This window comes from Triticum aestivum, chromosome 1A (genome assembly GCF_018294505.1).
Source record: "Triticum aestivum cultivar Chinese Spring chromosome 1A, IWGSC CS RefSeq v2.1, whole genome shotgun sequence".
Lineage (NCBI taxonomy): Eukaryota > Viridiplantae > Streptophyta > Magnoliopsida > Poales > Poaceae > Triticum > Triticum aestivum.
This window is the reverse complement of record NC_057794.1, coordinates 355,866,534-355,881,288: the sequence shown is the minus strand read 5'-3', so window position 1 is coordinate 355,881,288 and position 14,755 is coordinate 355,866,534.

The window sequence follows — 14,755 nt, the reverse complement described above, 5'->3', positions numbered from 1 at the left end:
AGGCGCTGTTCGGCGGTAGAGCTATATCATGCCCATCGAGACAGTGCGGCGTGCTTGACTGTGGCTCGAATCCGTCGAAGATCAAGTCCCCGTGGATGTCAGCCGTGTAGTTTAGGCTTCCAAACCTGACCTTATGGCCAGGGGCATAGCTTTCGATCTGCTCCAGGTGGCCGAGCGAATTGGCCCGCAGAGCAAAGCCGCCGAAGACGAAGATCTGTCCGGGGAGCAAAGTCTCACCCTGGACTGCATCATTGTTGATGATCAAAGGAGCCATCGGGCCTAAAGGCGACGACACAGAGGAACTCTCAATGAAAGCACCAATGTCGGTGTCAAAACCGGCGGATCTCGGGTAGTGGGTCCCGAACTATGCATCTAGGCCGGATGGTAATAGGAGGCAGGGAACACGATGTTTTACCTAGGTTCGGGGGCCCTCTTGATGGAGGTAAAACCCTACGTCCTGCTTGATTAATATTGATGATATGGGTAGTACAAGAGTAGATCTACCACGAGATCAAGGAGGCTAAACCCTAGAAGCTAGCCTATGGTATGATTGTTGTATATGGAGTTGATTGCCTATGGACTACAACCCTCCGGTTTATATAGACATCGAATAGGGTTAGGGTTACATAGAGTCAGTTACAATGGTAGGAGATCTTGAATATCCGCATCGCCAAGCTTTTCTTCCACGCGAAGGAAAGTCCCATCCGGACACGGGACGAAGTCTTCAATCTTGTATCTTCATAGTCCAGGAGTCCGGCTGAAGGTATAGTCCGGCTACCCAAACACCCCCTAATCCAGGACTCCCTCAATAGTTCTGATGTCTTTGATGGATATGTGGTAGAAATTCATTTATATACAATAAGACCATATCTAGCCATGTGATATGCTTTCAAGCAAATATCTTATTGGTGTATTTATGACTTCCTTATGGATATCTTGTTCTTTCCTTTTTGAAACTATTTCGTGTGTACATCTTTCTTTGTGGATTGATATCATCATGATTTTCATCTACCTAGAATCTTATACACTAGAGAGAAGTTACATCTCTAGTTGATATCCCTATTCTTCCACGCCCACCTTTTTCCTTGGTGGTTCCGTGAAAGGATTTATCTTGAGAACAGGTCTTATATTGTTGCATCTTTATGCACTCTTTTGTGGTGAAGATTGTTTTCCTCAAGATTGTCTTGACGAGGCTTCTGCCATGTCTTTTGGTATGCCTCCTCTTTACAAAGCTATCATTTTCTATCTTCACCATGGGTTGTCACAATTGTTGGTTATTCATTTTGCATATTTAGCGTGCTTGTGAACCCCTTTGCTTGATGTGTGTGGGAAGGACATGTCTTTCACATTGTATCTTATTTATTCAAGACTATGTTAGTTTAATGCCCATCCTTATATTAGTCTTCTCAAGTGCTTTGGCATGACTCATACACATCATTTTGGTTGAGCTTATTTCTAAGTTGCTCTTTATATGTTGCTGAACCATTTGTTTGTTGCAAGTTCTAGGCTTAGTTTCCTACATGCTCAATTGCACTTGTTGTGAGTTTCTATTGATTTTGGGGGAGTGATGATCCTATCCTGTGCACGTTGTATCCAAATACAAAATTACATAATGCACAAATCATGCGGAGCTTCTCTATGTTCTTTAGAACACTCCTATGCTCACATCATAATATCTTTTAGTCTTATCGCTCATAGGATCATTGTTTTAGTTGGTTCAATTGGTATCTTTTGATTGCTTGTTTCAATTGGTATCTGTTGACTACTTGATTGCTTGTTTCTCTCTTTGTTATGTCTTTGTGGCATATCATCCATTAGCAATCTTTGGATCCTCTATATAGTTTGTCTTTCTCCAAGTATGTATCTTTGGATATGTGTATTGCATTCCACTCTTGTTGAGAAATACATATTTTATGGAGGAACACATTTTATATTGTCCTTCTAAGCTTTTCGCCCATTTTGGCAATCGGTGCCAACGGGGGAGAAGTTTCGGGGAGTTTTGTGGAGAAGTTTAGAGAGCTACTCCTTCTTGCTTTGGTTTTGTTCCTAAGCATTTGCATCTCATGAGAATGCATTATTTGATGCATAATTCCTTGTATAAACTCTCTTGAAAGTGATTGTCAACAATTACCAAAATGGGGGAGATTGAAAGAACATGCGGTGCCCCCATGTTTGGTTTTGGTAATTGATGACAATCTATATGTACTAATGGTTGCCTTGAGTTATATTTTGAAGGATTTTTCCATAGGCTTTTCTTGAAGTCCATGTGTTGGTTTAAAGGAATTATTCAAGGAATTAGTTTAGACATGCTTTGTGTGAATGCCACCTGTTCAGTGTCTAATTACCATATATGTGAATTATGCATTGCCATCTTGTTGCAAGACATTATATATGTGAATTATACAATGCTATCTTGTTGCAAAGGCATTATATATGTGAATTATGCAATGCCATGTTGTTTAGCCAATCATCGTGTATGTGAATTATATCATGCTATCATTTTTTTGTATTACGTGTTCCATTTGGCGACAACGTTTGTATATTCAACTACTCTTCCTGCGCATCAGCCATTTGAAGCGGTGATGGAAGTATCTGGAGTGAAAACAAGGTATTCGGAGTAGACAATGCTACCTGCTGAAGCAGACATCTTGCTGGTTACAGAGAGCTCCTCAGAGGAGGATTCAGAGACTGATGACCAGTCCTATTTTTCCCCTGAGGTCTATGCTCAAACTTGGCAGGGTTATATTACCCATGTCATGCATGTTGTCTTGCATTGCTTAGTTTTTACATCATATATGGATTGCCATCTGCTTACTTGCTTACTATATAAATCATATATTTGAATTATATCATGCCATCATGTTTACATAGTACATACACATCATCTATCTGAATTATGGCATGGCAACCCATTTAATAAAGACATCATATAGTTATATCATCTGATCCTATTTAGTGTTTATAGTCATCATATTTTGAATTATGGCATTCTATCCGTGAATGTATGTGAATTATGGCATGCCAACCTATTTAATAAACACATTATATAGTTATGTCATGTCATCCTGTTTACATAGTCTCATATTTTGAACTATGTCTTTCCATCTTTTTTAGTTAGCCATCATAATGTGAAATTGTGTCATGCTATCCTGTTTAGTTAGCCATCATATATGTGAAATTGTGTCATGCTATCCTATTTGGTTAGACAACATAAATATGAATTATTTCATGCCCTCTTTTATTCCCCACTATCCATTGCACCTGTCTATCATACAATGTCTATACTTTCAATTACTTTTCTTGTTTATCAGCCATTTGAATTGGAGAGCGTGATGGCAGTATCTAAGGGAGTAACAACACGGTCTTCAGAAAATATAGTGCTACCAGTTGATGCAGATAGAACCACAGTTGTACTTGCCCAAGGACCAGATCCACCACACATAACCCAGACTCTCGCAGATTGTACCCCTACCCAGTTGGACAGAGAACCAGCTACACCCCTTCTAACCCCAACCCCGGCAGATAGTAACCCAGTTCCAGTTGACACAGCACCGTCTCCACCACAGAGCACCCAAACACGAGCAGTTAGTAAGGGAACTGTAGTGCCCAAAGCACAAGGACCACCACTCCGAATCCCAACTCAACGCTTAAAGGAGAAGAAAATTTGTTCCCAGGTCAGGTTCTGTAGCTATGGTTCATACTCCTTTGCTCTTGCATGACTGTATTTACTCATACCAACTATTTTCAAATTTGAAGAATGGAATTGAAACTCCAATGGCGCAACAGGTATGTTTTAAACCTGTCTCTTTAACTGGTTTGCTATTGTAACCTACTCTATGTTGATTTCAGTTTCAATTGAATAAATAGTTATGTTCTCATGTCATGCACATTACAAGTGTTGTTATTGCTCTATAGTTACCCACACTTATATTCTGTCTATTCTGCTTTGTCTTGAACAAATATTATTTGAACTGTGTCTCTATCTTGATTTGGCAACAAAAACTAGAATGATATAAACCATAAAGTGACCATGGTACATAGATATATGTTTGTTTCATGTTGTTATCCTGTCCACTTTACTTGAACTCATTTACCAAAATGAGTTTCATATACAACATGGTAAACATGTGATGTGTCTGCTTGTTTCTCTTTTAGAATGCGGACAAAATATTGGAGAACAGTACCGCGTTATCCAATGGTAAAGGAAGTAATGCAGATAAGGTTCAAGATAGTGAGACATCCCTGTTGGTCTCCAAGAAAGCTGATAAAAACTATCTTGACGACAATGAGGGAACCCAAAAGTCATGTCTTGATGTAGTGTTCAAGTTACTGGCCACTACTGCCGGCACAAGCTCTTCGAACTCGCTACCTGAATTAGTTTGTCTTCTTGAGTTTCAACTTCAAGTTCAAAGACATCGATCAGATGTGCTGCGACAGGAAGCTGGAGGACTGAGGAAGTCCCTGCAAAACTCAGATGCATATTTTCTGGTGCAACAGCAAGCGCTGGAGGATTTAAGCGCCAAACAAGAGAAAGTTAATAAGCTTGCTAAGCATCTTGCCAGCATTATGGGTACCCAGGATATTGTTTCTTGAGATCTTCTGAAGTGGTTTCAGTTCTGGATTTGTTTTGCTACGACGTTTATTTGCGCTGGTCGCCAACTTTGACAACCAGTGTATATGATATGCTGATTTGTTCCCTATATTTGCACTGGTGGCGAACTTTGATGCCTAGTGGATGTATTATGTGTAATAGCCGTGATAGCCTAGCGTTAGTTGCTTGCTTATTTATTTCCTTGTTGTCTTGTTTATTTGTTTGCTTGTAGTCATTGCAGTTCTTTTTCCGCGGGTAGCTAGTGGCTGCAATAACCTATTTTTTAAAACTAGGCCACAATAACCATGGGCTAATATTTACTGTAGTGACACTAGGCCTCCTACTAGCCGTAGAAACAGTGGGCCTTCTACGGGTCGTAGAAACAATGGGCCTTCTACGGGCCATAGAAACAATGGGCCTTCTGCGGGCCGTAATATCAATGGGCCTTATACGGGCCATATAATCGATTGGCCAAAAATGGGCCAAACAGACCGCATTATGGCCGTAAACGGGCTATAGTTGGAATCGTCCGTTCATGGGCCGACCATAACGGGCCATCGTTAATAGGCCATATTTGATGACGCTATGAAATCGGCCCAACGTATTAACGGGCCACAAACGGGTCGACTGTAACCACTGGCTGAATTTGGCCCACAAGCAGAAAATGACAGTAACGGGCCGTAAGTAAACGAATGCTGGAAATGAGCCCAAGAATAAATGGGCTCTGATAAGGTCGAAAGATAACATGGGCTGGAAACGGCCCAACGGAATAACGGGCCGTTAATGGGTATAAAGTGATACACTGTTCATTACGGGCCAGTTTTACCACGGGCCGTTAATGGGTGTAAAGTGATACACTGTTCATTACAGGCCAGTTTCACCACAGGCCGTTAGTAGGCCAAGAGTTACATAGGGCCTCATATGGGCCGAAAGACGTCATGGGCCATACATGGGCCAGAAGTGAAAACGGGCTGGAATCATATTGGATGGCCCAGATGACGCTACTGGGCCTAATTCGGATAGGGCGTAACGGGCCTTGGGTTAGCGTGCTGTAAATGGGCTATATTCAAACATGCCGTTAACAGGCTTTCCATGGGCCGGCCCGCCAGCTTTTGACCAAGTCAAACGGGCCGGCCTTTTCACGGGAATGGGCCTCTGTTGGGTCGTGCCACGTGTCGACGTATCATAGGCGCCTTCCGTCCAATGAGTGGTTGACATCTGTCCCAACGATGAGCCGACACGTGTTTCCTCCAGCCAATGATGATTTTACACGTGGAAAATCCCCATTGTTCGGGGCTGTTAATGGGTTATCGGATCCAAAACCCGACCCGATAGCTTAACGGTGTTCCGTTACGGTGGATGCCACATGTCGGTCACCCTTGACGAAAGCACTTCTATGACGCGCGATTTGTCGTCATGGAAGTGGACATTTCCGTGATGATAATTTTGGTAATGTCATGGAACACTTCTACGACAGCACAGGTATGACTATCTTGATTCTGTCATAAATTTGTCATGGATGTACATGCATGACAAAAAAAGCGACCTACTATGACAAACACATATCATCACGGAAGTGTATTTTTTTTGTAGTGAAGGGTGTGAACTTTGGGATACATCATCGTCTCCGCGTGTCTCGGTTATATCTTACCCGAGCCCTTTACTTATGCGCTTTACTTTGTGATAGCCATATTGTTTCTTGTCTTATATCTTGCTATCACTTAGTTGTTCTTGCTTAGCATAAGTTGTTGGTGCACAGAGGTGAGCCTAGTTGTTTTAGGTTTTGTGCTTGACAAATTAAATGCTAATTTTGTTCTGCATTTGTTCAAGCCTAAACCATAATTATTTTTAAAATCGCCTATTCACCCCCCTCTAGGCGACATCCTCGATCTTTCATTTCCAGAAAACTCCGAACCGGATGCTCTCTTCTTCCTGTTTTTGCCCTTATGGAATAAGGACACCCGCATTAGTACTACATATCATGTAATAATCAACAATATACAGGATTTCAATAACTTATTTAAATTCTTACCATAGAGCTATGAGGGGTATCATATTTTGAACTTCCAACCATACCGCTTACCAGCACAACATGTATGTTTTCTTTTCCCTTTCAGAAAATTGCTACGACATGAAGCAAAAATTTAGTATGAAAGGGATTGCAGAAGCCTGCAATCTCAAGGGGAAGCCGAAGTATTATGTACGGTTTTCTAACCTTGTTAGAACATTTGTCCATGAAATTATACTTACGCTGTTGAGCACTTTTTTGCAAAATGCCAGTGCAAAATTCTTCCGCAAATGCGTCCATCAAGTCAATTCTGAGTTATCCTGAAGAAACCATGTGCCCATGAAAGTTGGAACTTATGCAGTGCATGGTTTAATGAATGTGTTATAGAAGAATTGCACAATACATATGCATGACAAATTAGCAAAGGAAGTTTACCTTGTAAATAGATGGGGTCCATTTATTCTTTTTTGAAACTGAAGATGAAGGTACATATACATCCATGTCAACATCGTAGACATCAGCTTCCTCCTCTAAATTGTTTTTCGAATCATCATCTATATGCACGCTAGGATTCACAAAAGAATGTGTTATACAAGCGAAATCTGGTGGACCAATGGTACTAGCATAGTGTTTCCTCATGCGTGCAGATATTCTAGCAGCATTGTCTTTCACTATTTTTGCCAGTACCTGCTCGTATACTTTTGTTGATTTGCTGGTAGGATCTAAGAATCAAAGACGAATTATTCACGACCATGCTCATCATTGATGCGATTACTTTTGTTTCAATTAGCGATTAATCTTAAAATACACAAGTATCAACAAATAATCGGGATCTGCCTAATAAGACCATGCGAAGTGAACTAGATCCTAGATTGAATGAACCACAGTACATACCATCATGCATGCAACAAAATTGAGTTGATCCACAAGAATCGAAATGTGCAAGTACATCAAGAGGCCAAAATGAAGCACATGCATAAATGCAGATGGCTATCACAAACATAGATAGGGGTTGTGGGGTTGGGATGGCAAGAGAGGAACTTCTCACCTGGTTGCGTATGATAAAGTTTTGGGGTAGACGGCGTAGACTTGCGGACTTTCTCTCAACGGAGTGTCCCGGCCATCGCGTTGGCCGAAGATGGAGCCACATTTCACTATGAGGGTGGTGGATCTGCGGGAGAAGATAGGGATGAGGGAGGGGTGAGAGTCAAGTTGTGGGTATTTAGGAGGAGGTGTTGAAAATTGAGCACGCCATTCAAAATCAATGGAGGGAACGAAAACACTGGTGGGAGCAAAATTTAGGAGGGAAAGACAAAAAAAATTAGTCATGTAGGCAAAGACAATTTGGGGTTGGTCCTAAGTATTCAAATTGTTGTACCAAATACATGTGACAACCATTTGGGTTTTGTATCCATTTTCCACTAAAAACGATTCAGAAGAATTGTTGGTCAACAAAATGTACACTTTGTCAAATTGTATTATTGTGGGTCAACCCGGCAATTCAACCCATGGGTAGTCGCGCCCATGGGCACCCGACCTGAATGGGTAGGGTATGGGTCGGCATATTGACCCATGGGTAAGCCCGATGGGTAATCTGATTAGTCATGGGTAGGGTATGGGCATGGGGTTCTGCCCATGGATCGCCCGATGGGTCATCCGATTAATATTCGTGAGTAAAATATATTGATTATTTTACATGATGTGTGGACGTTTTGGCAAAGTTACATGCTAATTAATTTCTTTAGTACAGCCAAACACTGCGAGTAGAGATGCATCTTTGCTTCGCTTTTTATTTCCTGTCGACCACTCTAGATAACTTAGAAATGGTGTAGTATTTTGGTCTATTGGGCCTCCAACGATTTAAGCCCATGCGTGAGGCGTGTGCAGTGTGATGTGCGTGCTTGCCGTGAACTGAGCAAAGGAGTAGCTCGTTTAGTACCACCTCGCTTGCATGAGCGCTTGGTAGGCTGGGTTGTGCTATAAAGGAGACAAGGAAGGGCATTGGCTGCTAAATGTCATGCCAAACAAAACACACGCAGTCAGTTCGGTAAGATAAAAATGAATTAAAATATTAGACCTGATGGGTGCCCTGTTGGGTTGGGTAACACGTCGGGTTCGGGCATGGGTCTTCTTCTCTGCCCATGGGCAGGGTCATGGGTAAGACTGCACACCCGTTTAATATTCGGGCATGGGTCTGGGAAAGCTTCACCCAGTCAAACCCGACCCGACTGCCAGGTTGAATTGTGGCCTATTGGGGAGGTCAAAAAGCCTCTCAACGAATTTCAAATGTTTTCTTTAGCATCTGCTTATCAATAGGTTTCATCCACCACAATGTGATGCATGATTCAACAGGAGAGGTTCGCAATGAACAAACCATTACATTTTCCATGTGACATGAACAGCATTGAGCACAAATCATGTCTTTCATTCCATTGATGATCACAAGTTCAACCTCACATTCGAACTTGGCACGTAAGGATGTGGACTTGGGGTTTACCAAGACATGACCACTTTGAATTACCTTGTGAGAATCACAGTTTAAAAGTCATGCAGATAAGCTCTCCATAATGTACGAACCACATTGTACATGTATTGTCCTCCCGCTCACATCTCTGATCTCATTTGCTTATACTTGGTTACCACGGGGGGTATACGTTCCATTTCATGATTTGACGGGACCGTTTTGCGATGGGCCGGACTTTTACATTTTCCATGTGGCATGGACAATATTGATCGTGAATCATGTCTGGTTCCAGTGATGATCACAAGTTCGACCTCACATTTGAACTTTCTACATGACCAAGTGGACTCGGGGTTTACTAAGACATGATCGTTTTGAATCACCTTGTGAGAATAACAATTTAAAAGCTATGCACATAAGGTCTCCATGATACCTCACCACATTATACATTATTGCGCACGCGCTCACATCGCATATCTCATTTGCTTGTACTTTGTCACACCATTGGGGGTTTCTTTCCATTTCATGATTTGACAGGAGAGGTTTGCGATGAATGGACCTTTACATTTTCCATGTGGGATGAACAATATTGAGCACAGATCATGTCTGATTCCATTGATGATCACAAGTTCGACCTCACATTTCAACTTGCCATGTGACAATGTGGACTTGGGGTTTACCAAGACATGATCATTTTGAATAACCTTGCGAGAATAGCTCTTTAAAGTCATGCACACAATTGGTTTTCTCTTCATTTTTCATTACAAATAAATAAATAAATAAAGGAACATAGTTTGATTCACGGCCGTGGGATGCATGATGTATGACCTCTATGCCGCTGCTCCTCACCTTCCTTTGAACACTATGTACCGCCAGATGGAGGATCGATGGCTCCTGATTCACCTACCTTCTCCTCTGCCTTCTCACATAAATTGCGACCGCATGGAGAAGGAACATGCAGAACAATTACCATTGCTCCTACCACTTCCATGTCCCATTAGAAAACCGCACCTCGATTTCTCTTGTAGTTTCCCCATTCTCTCTCTTGTTCTTGACTTCTAGAAGCACATGGAGCTTCATCTGATCTTTAAGAATCTGAATCTGTATGATGGATTCCAGCGGGACCCTATGTGAAGCTGTCGTACTGCTTTATTGCTAGCTAGTTTTTGGTTTGTTTGGATGAATCAAATGCCCAAATCTGAACATTTCTGTGATTTCTTTATCATCTATTTGACATGCATGTCAGGGAAAAGGGCTGCACGGGCGGTCAATGAAGTTGCAGAATACGAAATCAAGAGTTTTTAGTTCTTGGATCCTGAGGTACATGTATGTCCTAATCTTTCGGGATTTCTTCCTAGTGATGTACTATGTATCCTATAATTCCGGCCATGGGCAACATGGATGATGATTAGGTTCCCCTAGTTAGAAAAAATGAATTGAATTTGAACTTCTATGTGATTTTCAGTAAAATGTTATTTATTTGCATTTCAGGTGTATGATCATTCCCCTAAAGTTCTTCGAATTGTGTATGCCACAAAGGTTCAGTTGGATCTGGAATATGGTACTGCTAACAATGTAGCCATGTTCACTATCAAGAGTAGCATATTTTCACCTGCATTTGCTATTGCATATGCTCTCCATCAGACTTTATGTCACTGGGACTTCAAGATAGCTGATCATGAAATCAAGGATGTTGTTCTGGTGAAATTCAAGTACCAAAAATAGATGTTTCCTTGATTCATGGTTGCCACCTGAAGTTAGCAGAAGGCATCGAAGCTGAAGCACTAATGATGGCAACCAAAGTTTCACAGCTGCTGCTGATACGTCTCCAACGTATCTATAATCTTTGATTGTTCCATGTTGTTATATTATCAATCTTGGATGTTTTATAATCATTTTATAGTCATTTTATATCATTTCTTGGTACTAACTTATTGACATAGTGCCAAGTGCCAGTTGTTGTTTTTTGCATGTTTTTTACATCGTAGGTAATCAATATCAAACGGAGGCCAAATGCAGTGAAACTTTTTGTGGATTTTTTTGGACCAGAAGACAAGCACTGGGGGCTGCTCCGAGGGAAGCACAACCCACCAGGGCGCACCTGGAGTTCCAGGCGCGCCCTGGTGGGTTGTGCCCACCTCGGGTGCCCCCCGAACTGCCTCTTTACTCTATAAATACCCCAATATTCCAGAAACCCTAGGGGAGTCGACAAAAATCAATTCCAGCCGCTGCAGAGTCCAGAACCACCAGATCCAATCTAGACACCATCATGGAGGGGTTCACCACTTCCATTGGTGCCTCTCCGGTGATGCGTGAGTAGTTCTTTGTAGACCTTCGGGTCCATAGTTAGTAGCTAGATGGCTTCCTCTCTCTCTCGCTTGATTCTCAATACAATGGTCTCTTGGAGATCCATATGATGTAACTCTTTTGTGATGTGTTTGTTGCGATCCGATGAACTTTGAGTTTATGCTTAGATCTATCTCTTTTTATACATGAAAGTTATTTGAGTTTCTTTGATCTCTTATATGCATGATTGCTTATAGCCTCGTATTTCTTCTCCGATATTTGGGTTTTGTTTGGCCAACTTGATCTATTTATCTTGCAATGGGAAGAGGCGCTTTGTAGTGGGTTCGATCTTATGGTGTTTGATCCCAGTGACAGAAGGGGAACCGACATGTATGTATCGTTGCTACTAAGGATAAAATGATGGGGTCTATTTCTACATAAATAGTTCTTGTCTACATCATGTCATCGTTCGTATTGCATTACTCCATTTCTCCATGAACTTAATACACTAGATGCATGCTGGATAGCGGTCGATGTGTGGAGTAATAGTAGTAGATGAAGGCAGGAGTCGGTCTACTAATCTTGGACGTGATGCCTATATAATGATCATTGCCTGGATATCGTCATGAGTATTTGAAGTTCTATCAATTGCCCAATAGTAATTCGTTTACCCACCGTTTGCTATTTTTCTCGAGAGAAGCCACTAGTGAAACCTACGGCCCCCGGGTCTCTTTCTCATATTATTTGCCTTTGCAACCTATTTTATTTTCAGATCTATTAAACCAAAAATACCTTGCTGCAATTTATTCTTATTTATTTTATTTGGCGTTCGATCTATCAATCTACTACAATTTATTCACGTCTGTTTGCCAATTTGTGGCACCGTTACCCAAAAGGGATTGACAACCCATTTAACACGTCGGGTTGCGAGTATTTGTTATTTGTGTGCAGGTGCCGTTTACGTATTGTTGCTTGCTTCTCCTACTGGTTTGATAACCTTGGTTTCATCACTGAGGGAAATAAAATACCTATTATCACTATGTGGCATCATCCCTTCCTCTTCGGGGAAATACCGACATAGCTTCAAGCCACTATCAAAAGGAATTTCTTGCGCCGTTGCCAGGGAGGATCATCTACATATACCAGGTTCCTAATCACAAATCTCATCTCCTCACAATTTACATTATTTGCCATTTTCCTCTTGTTTTCCTCTCTCCCACTTCACAAAAATTTGTCGTTTTATTCGCCCTCTTCTTCGTTCGCGGTTTTCTTGCCGGATCTATTTTTGACTGCAATCTTGTTGTGTAGTCATCATGGCTCAAGAGAACACCAAGTTGTGTGATTTCTCAAATACCAACAACAAGGATTTTATTGGCACTCCGATTGCTCCCGCCACTAGTGCGGAATCTTGTGATATTAATACTACTTTGCTGAATCTTGTTATGAAAGATCAATTTTCTGGTACTCCTAATGAGGATGTCGCGTCCCATCTTAATACCGTCATGGAATTATGCGATATGCAAAAGAAAAAAGATGTGGACAACGATATTGTGAAGATGAAATTATTTCCTTTTTCTTTGCGTGATTCTGCAAAAATTTGGTTGTCTTCTTTGCCTCGCAATACTATTGTTTCTTGGAATAAGTGCAAAGATGTTTTTACCACTAAGTATTTTCCGCACGCAAAGATTATTTCCCTTAGAACCCAGATGATGACTTTCAAGCAACTTGAACATAAGGATGTTGCACAATCTTGGGAAAGGATGAAAATGATGCTAAGGAATTGCACAACTCATGGATTAAATCTTTGGGTGATCATACAAAAATTTTATGCGGGGCTGAATTTTGTTTCTCGTAATCTTTTAGATTCCGCCGCGGGTGGTACTTTTATGGAAATTACTTTGGGTGAAGCCACCAAATTGCTTGATAATATTATGGAAAATTATTCGCAAAGGCATACTGAAAGAGCTCCTACTAGTAAAAAAGTTAATTCGGTTGAAGAAATTTCTTCTTTGAGTGAAAAGTTGATGCTCTTATGAAATTGGTTGCTATTAAAAGTGCTCCTATTGATTTCAATGATATGCCTTTGTCTACTTTGATTGAGAAAAATAGTGATGACGTAGATGTGAATTTTATCTTGTGAAACAATTTCAATAACAATGCTTATAGAGGTAATTTTAATCCTAGGCCTTTTCCTAGTAATTCCTCTAATAATTATGGTAATTCCCATGTAAATACTTCTTATAATAATAATAATAGGAACACCTCTGATCTTGAGAATAATATTAAAGAATTTATCAACACGCAAAAAGTTTTCAACACTACCATAGAAGAAAAGTTGAATAAGATTGATGATTTGTCTAGAAGTGTTGATAGAATTTCTCATGATGTAGAAAATCTCAAGATGAAAATTTTTGTGCCTAAAGTTGAGGAATCAATTAAATCTCTTTATGTTTCTATGGATGAAAGTAAGAAAAGAACTGCTATTCTTAGAGCTAAAAGAGAATTTTTAGAAAAAGCGTTTTCTAGTGATTACTTTCGTAAAAATGATGAAGATCTTAAAATGATTGGTGTTTCTTCTAATGATTACTTGTTTAGTAAAGTTAAGATTGATGAAAAAGGGACTGGAGAAGAGTCAACTTTAGTTAGAAGGCGTCTCGATAATTCAGAGGGTGAAAATCTTGTTGAGAAAATTGATAAAAGTGGGTTTGAAGAGGTCAAAACTTTAACTAGTGATGTGCCCACTCTTTTGGATTACAAAGACTTGAATTATGATAGTTGCTCTTTGATTGATTATATTTATTTGTTGCAATCCATGATAAATTCACCCCATGCTTATGAACAAAATAAGGCCTTTACTAAACATATTGTTGATGCTATGATGAAAGCTCTAGAAGAAAAGTTGGAATTAGAAGTTTCAATTCCTAGAAAATTGCATGATGAATGGGAACCTACTATCAAAGTCAAGATTAAAAATTATGAGTGTATTGCTTTGTGTGACTTGGGTGCTAGTGTTTCTACAATTCCGAAATCTTTGTGTGATGTGCTTGGTCTTACCGATATTGAAGAATGCTCTTTAAATTTGAATTTGGCGGATTCTACCATTAAAATGCCTATGGGAAGTATTAATGATGTTATTATTCTTGCAAATAGGAATTATGTGCCCATAGATTTTATTGTTCTTGATATTGATTGCAATCCGTCTTGTCCAATTATTCTTGGTAGACCATTTTTACGCACTATCACTGCCGTGATTGATATGAAAGTGTTGGAAATATGCCCTAGAGGCAATAATAAATTAGTTATTATTATATTTCCTTGTTCATGATAATCGTTTATTATCCATGCTAGAATTGTATTGATAGGAAACTCAGATACACGTGTGGATACATAGACAACACCATGTCCCTAG